The following is a 7,500-nucleotide window of genomic DNA, read 5'->3' as shown; positions in this document are numbered from 1 at the left end:
CAGCGCCGACACTCTTGAATGCCCTAAACATATAAACCTACTGCTTCAACTGCTCTGCTGGTCTTTGGCTGGTCGTGGGCCCCATCTAAATCAGATCACTCCCCATTCAGAAGAAAATAGAGTAATCACCAATTAATCAAGTACCGTTTGTTTGACCTGAGCAGTTTTTCCGCTGTGGGTTCCTGCAGATCCAGGCTTACAGTAAAACATCTGTGAACAATACAGACATGCTTTGTCGTGACTGGAACAGAAGACCCCAGTTAGGGTCATCATTCTTCGTTCTATGGCTAAAACAGGTCCAAGCTGAAGGCAGAAGACATATTGCCACGGATGCATTATTGTGGTGTATCCAAAACAGTATATCACTATTCCAAAACCGAATGAATGAAAGAAAGAGAGAGAGAGAGAGAGAGAGAGAGAGAGAGAGAGAGAGAGAGAGAGAGAGAGAGAGAGAGAGAGAGAGAGAGAGAGAGACTGCCTTTCTTTTTTCACAACCCGACTCGACTGGCAGTTTTGGGTGCCTCAGTCGAGTTTACTTTCTAGAATTCAATTGCTCTCCAGCCAGAGTTCAAAAGTAGGGTGGTTACATTATACCTATACCATCCAAGCACACACAGAGTAATGAATCCCACATCTCTCTCTCTCCTCTCTCTCTCTCTCTCTCTCTCTCTCTCTCTCTCTCTATGAAATCAGACCTGGGCATTTAATAGTAAGCACTTTTGATCCGTGCCTGAATCACCAGTAATGGATAGTTTGTAAATCCTTTCCTTATTGGGTGAACGGTCTGTGTTTTTTTTTTTTTTGTCATGTCAATGGCAATCCAAGAACCAAAACAAATGTAGATCGTCGCCTCAGCAATGTCAGCATCATTACATTTACATTGAAGTCATTTAGCAGAAGCTAAATTATCCCAAGTGTGGCTCGGAGACAAGGGCCAGAAGGAAAACGAAAGACAGTCGAGTTAAAAAACCCTCTGATACAAAGGGTCAGTGTACTGTACATCGCACAAAAAACACAAATATATCTCCTCCTCGATGCCTGCCTGTCTGGTTGTCTGAGTGGGGAGCTGTGAGCGCAGCCCTGGCACCGTGTTTCAGAGTGAGGTGTTAACCAAGTGAGAAACGCAGCGCCTGATAGGACGACTGGCTCGCCTCCACGTCCTCCCACCCCTCCACTTCCTCATCTGATGTGTCAAAAAACGCAGAGACCGGCCAGACAGGGTCACCGGGGAGCGCAGATGCCACCCCGGCTTCCAGTGTGTGTGTGTGTGTGTGTGTGTGTGTCTGTGTGTGATGCCAGCCTATTTTGTGTGTGTGTGTGTGTGTGTGTGTGTGTGAGAGGGAGTATTATTCCATCTTGGTTTTCTGAGTGTCTTGGTGTGTGTGTGTGTGTGTGTGTGTGTGTGTGTGTGTGTGTTTGTGTATGTGTGTGTGTGTGTGTGTGTCTGTGTGTGTGCGTGTGTGTGTGTGTGTGTGAGTGTGTGTGTGTGTGTGTGTGTGTGTGTGTTTGTGTATGTGTGTGTGTGTGTGTGTGTACGTGTACGTGTGCGTGTGTGTGTGTGCGTGTGTGTGTGTGTGTGTGTGTGTATGTGTGTCTCAAGGCAGCTAGAGAAGTTCCTGGAGAACACGGAGCGACCAACACTCTCTAACGCTGCTCTCACACCGGAACCTCCCTCTTCTTTGTCACTGGACACCTCTCACCACTCCACACCAAGGGCACCGTGGCAATGAGATCCATGCCCCTGCACCCCCCCACCGCCCAGGAGCCCAGACGTTTATTCAGGGGCACATCTGATCGATACGGGGAACCGGCGATATGCCATTACAGTTGAAATCAGCCATGGGCATTCTCACTCACTAGTCCTCACAGCAATGGTGTGTCTATAGGGCATGCTGCCATGTCTATTCAGCATATTCTGTTCACACTGGAAAAAGACTGTAAATCGAGAAGACATATTTGGTTGTTAAACCGTTTCAGGTGCTTCTGGCAATAATTTGCAAGAACTAGAGATCCAAATGTAGGCCTATCACCTCCCACTCATACACACATACCGATACAATGTATTTTATTGTATTCAAATGTATATTTATATGGAGGATGTTAGCCGTGAAAACAATGTTTCTTTGTTAATGATTATCAAACTAGTTTGGGAAGAAAAAAAGAAAAGAAAAAAAATCAACTCCTCTTCTACATTGTAGGGGTCAAGTGAGTGCTCGTCGCTAAGTCTGTTCCCCCGAGAATCTGTTTAGTTCAACCCACTCATTCACTCGCTTACTCACTCACTGCCTTTCATTATGGAGACAAACCTCAGAAGAGAAAATAAATAAATAAATAAATAAATAAAAATAAATAAACCTGCCTCGGTCTCTCCTTACTACCCTTCCCATCTCTCCTCTCTGGAAAAGCCGCCGAACAAACACCACTGCTTTGAAACGTCCCTGTGTCCTTTCAAGTTAGTCTCCCGGAATAATAATGGTAATGACGGGTGACGTGAAGAGTGGGTAGTTAGCGCCGTTAAGGCAAATAATGGCTCTTAATGCCAGCACTAATGGGCAAAAAATAGATTCCCCTTCTTTTTTCCTTTTGAAGGAGAGCATTTAAGAGCACTCCTTCCCAAGGAGTCCCACGCTGGCTGGTTGGTGCTAATGGTCCAACCGTCGCTGTCTTCAGAGTGCCAGGAGAGAGAAACTGGTGGACTCAGACGGTCCACCGGCGGTTTCGCTTCGTACGTGGAACAGAGGTTACCACGGTTCATTACTTGCTTTTTCAGGACAGCAACATGGTTGCAATTGCCACATTTGCCACATAATGTTGGTGAAATATTCACCATGAAAGGCAACTAGGGGGATTTCTGTGAAATGCATTGTCTCTAGGATCAATACACGTTCATGTGTTGGCAGACCCCCCCCCCCCCCCCCCATAGCTTAAAGCAAAATAATTAACTGAACAATGACATACATTAGACTAGTAGAGTTTTCTGCTGCGTACTGCTACAGTATACTATAGTGTGCAGTGTGCAAAGACAGCAACCATAGTAATATTTACCCTTAAGTCAAAAGTCTTATTCCATCTCTCTAACCTATTAGGATATGGTGCTGTTTTTCATTATACTTACATATGTGATGATTTTCAATGCAAACGTCATGTAACTGCAGAAAATGTGCAGGAACTCCCAGTTATAGCTCTAGTCCTGTTGGAAAGTGCTCCTGGCCCTGTCTCCAGCCTGCTTCCTCATTGCCCTTGAATGGCTGGTCACAGAGGACATCTGGCAGACGAGGTCATCTTTCAGGGGCTAGTGGCTGGAACTTGAACTTGTAACATTCTTTAGTAGCAGGAGACCCCCTCAGGGAGGCTCATATCAAAGAGGCCTCTTTTTTCTCTTCTCTTTTTTTCTTCTACTGAGAGGTTCCTTCACTTCTTCCCCCCCTCCCTCCCCTCCTCTACACAGAGAGGGACTGAGGTGGGGTGACCAGGGGTGGTTGACCAAGAGCTTATTTGTAACAGTGGAGTGTTGGGTTGTGTTTTTGTGACAGTAAAGATATATGGGGTAGAGTCAATACAACATGAAGGGGCATTGTTTATTCATAGTTGTTGAGCTTCATCACTACAACTGTCTACTAGTTCTTTCTCTCTCTTTGTCTCTTTGTCTCTCTCTCTCTCTCTCTCTCTCTCTCTCTATTTCTCTCTCTCTCACACACACACACACACACACACACACACACACACACACACACACACACACACACACACACACACACACACACTATTGTTGGGCCCTCTGCCTCTTCTTTCAGAGCTTATTGGTTACAAGAGTGTGTACTTGCAGGATTATTTAATTAATTGCATTGTGTACTTGAACATTGTTGAACTGTACTTTCAGGTCCAATTCTTTATTTACAAGCTCCATTTCAATTAGTATTATTATTAATCCTGTATTTAACCAGGGTAGTCATATTGAGACAGTAGCCTCTTTTTCAAATGAGCCCTGGCCAAAAAAAGCAGCACAGCACTTACTTCAATGCATCTGTTATACATTATAGTATATACATTAAACCATGTCAATGATAAGGTCTTAGTATGTTGATTCTATCTGAGTCAGTCCTAATCCTTTCATAGTCCCTGATTGAACTTTTTATTATTATGCAACCCTAAATTGTAGGTTGAAACAGGCAAATAAACATACTAATAACCATTCATTTATTAACATGATAGAATACAATTCCTTTCTGAAAGGTCTGGATAGGGGATGACCTGATATGGTAAGCTCAGGAAACAAGCTAAAGCAATAAATCTGATTGATTCTAGTAAGGGTTAGGTGTTGGTTCTATTAAGGGTTAGGTGTTGGTTATAGTAAGGTTACAAGATTGAGGTGTTGGTGTTAGGTGTTGGTTATAGTAAAGTTAGGGGTTGGTTATAGTACGGTTAGGTGTTGGTTATAGTAAAGTTAGAGGTTGGTTATAGTAAAGTTAGGTGTTGGTTATAGTAAAGTTAGGGGTTGGTTATAGTAAGGTTAGGTGTCAGTGGCGGCTGGTGATAAACATTTTGGGTGGGGCACAGGTTATGGGGGCATGCTCCACGGGGAAGAATATCAACTTTAAAATCTGGATTTACAGTCGATTTTAGCATGAGAATATACTGTATATATAACGTAATTATTTGTATATATAACTTATTAAAGGGCAAACTGCAAACACAACAAAAATATAATGCACAACAACTGACAAATCAACTGGAATAGTTTTTGTTAGCAGAGTAGACCTAATGTTAACAGAATGGACTTATACCCTTTGTCTATCTGTGCAGCGGTAAGGTGAATAATTCTAGCAGTACTGTCCAGACAGTTGTCTTGTTTAGCCATTCAACTAGGCATTATTTATTCAATGGAGAAAGACATGGAACACAATGCAATCGTGATAATAAATGTGTTCTTTGTTACTTCTTTAATTAAATTAAAGTGTACCTTTCTATTATCATACAATATTTCCTTGAACATGTAGTAAGGGTTAACCTCATAGGAGCCAACGGACCCCCATCGGCATCCGAAGTGATATAAAGAGTTTACCTCGATCAATTCTCTTCATCGATATCACATTTTTTTCACAATTTTGCATGCTATACGATGCCACCATTTTTTTACCGAGACGGTAAACACGGCCTAAGTCACATCCAGTTTTCTCCAACTGGAGAATGTGTCATGTCCGGTTTCAACGCCGAATTTCCATACCATTGGTCGGCCAACCCAAAAAAATCCCCCCCCCCAAAAATTATCTGATACATGAGAAAGGTCAAAGGTCAAAGATGGTGCCAAAATATCTCCAAATGGCCTAAACATATAGGTGTCCGCCTAAACATACCTGTACTAAAACAGGTACAAAGTTGCATTTGCTCACATTACTAGCATCGACTTTGGCACAAGTACTAATAAGACCCTGGAGTACTGATTCCTAGATGATTTGGGCTTCGTTATCAGGTTTCCAAGGTGATATTCACTGTAAAAGCTGTTTTTTCTTTAGGCGGAGACTGAATTTGAGATGTTTTATAATGTTCTAGCTCTATTTGCTCTGACACAGTAACATAGATTTTGATTCTGACACTTCTACAGCCACCCCACAGGTGTTAGCTTTCATTTGATATCTGAATGATATTCATTTGATATTTGATATATAATATCATTATGAAGGCCCTTGTGATTGTGGAGATATTCTATATTCACTGTGGGCATGTCATTTCGAGCAGAAAACCAGAAAAATGAGGTGGATACGAAGAGGTTTTAAGGGCTGGTTATAGTAAGGTTAGGTGTTGGTAATAGTAAGGTTAGGTGTTGGTTATAGTAAGGTTAGGTGTTGGTTATAGTAAGGGTTAAGGGCTGGTTATAGTAAGGTTAGGTGTTGGTTATAGTAAAGTTAGGGGTTGGTTATAGTAAGGTTAGGTTTTGGTTATAGTAAGGTTAGGTGTTGGTTATAGTAAGGGTTAAGGGCTGTTTATAGTAAGGTTAGGAGTTGGTTATAGTAAAGTTAGGGGTTGGTTATAGTAAGGTTAGGTTTTGGTTATAGTAAGGTTAGGTCTTGGTTATAGTAAGGTTAGGAGTTGGTTATAGTAAGGGTTAGGGTTTGGTAATAGTAATAGTTAGGAGTTGGTTAAGCTTAGAAAACAAACACACCACCCGTAGAACATAATTGAAAATACCTGCTAGTAATCAAAAAAGCACAATAAAACTACAAAATCCAAACTTGCTTCAAGCGTGGCTGGAACTGTGTCACCTCCACCACCACCAATGTCTCCTCCACCCCTCCCTATTTCACCTCCACCACTCCCAATGTCACCTCCCCTACAACCTACAACCAATGTTACCTCCACCACTACCAATACCCCTCCCTATTTCACCTCCATCACTCCCAATGTCACCTCCACCACAACCAATGTGTTGCACCTAGCTGTGAACATTGGGAAAGTGAACGGAGGAATCATTTTAACAGTAGTGAGACGTCTATCTCCACCTCAGCCCCTACAGTGAGTGGCACTGTACTTTACATAACCATTGCCCGCGATTGGCAGTTGGCACTGTGAAACTTTTCAGCAGCTGCTGTGCCTGCCACTCTCCCTGGGGAGTCGACACCAAGCCCGTCTTTCTCCCGCCATCACGTGCAAACTGCAAGCTGGAAGAAAGAGGACAGCGTCACGTCTTACGGGTGATACTCTCCACCGCGGCAGGCGCCATGTCTTTTTAAACATTCCAGCTCTGAAATCCTTCAGTGTTACCGCCGACTGAGAGCCGGAATACATTTGTGTCCATGGGTTATCTGGTCTTTTGAGTGGATTTTGGAAAATGTGATAGTTTCCCGAATCAGTTTTTTTATTGTGTTTTCATCCGTTATTTTTGTTTTCAACAAGGTAAAAAGCAATATAATGTGTTTATTGTGTAGGGTTAGGGTTAGGGTTACATTTATTGTGTAATTTAATATGATATGTTTTATATCTATAATTTCTTGTGTTCCTCATTTTGACGCGCCCTCACAAAATGGCTCACATCTACACACATGCATCCCACATGCAGATAGTTGGAGAGACTGAATTGGTTGAGAACCTCAGTGCTCAAGCCCCCACTCCACAGCACCAGAGACATGAAGAATAGGTCACCTGTGAGCCTGCCATTAAACACCATCACAAAGACTCCCCTTCACACGAAGCCTCTATCGCAACTTTGAATCTGTCTCTTTTCCCTACCCGTCATCATTTACATTTTTAAATCTGCATTTTTCATATAGATCCCGTCTTATTCTAATTTTAATATCAATGTTATTTCCCATGACACCTTTTGTTTTATTATACATTATGAATTTCTCTCTCTTCCTCTCCCCCTGTCCCCCCCCCCACCCTTTCCTCTAATCCCTGTGCCCACACCGCGCTTATGAGCTGAAATATTTTATCAGGTGAAAGCCGCAGTCAAACTTATCATTCTAATCTTATTTCAATAAAAAAAATAATCTCTCTTCTTCTCGG

This window comes from Nansenia antarctica (genome assembly GCF_963989245.1).
Source record: "Nansenia antarctica genome assembly, chromosome: 1".
NCBI classification, from domain to species: domain Eukaryota; kingdom Metazoa; phylum Chordata; class Actinopteri; order Argentiniformes; family Microstomatidae; genus Nansenia; species Nansenia antarctica.
Note: the sequence above shows the minus strand (reverse complement) of the source record.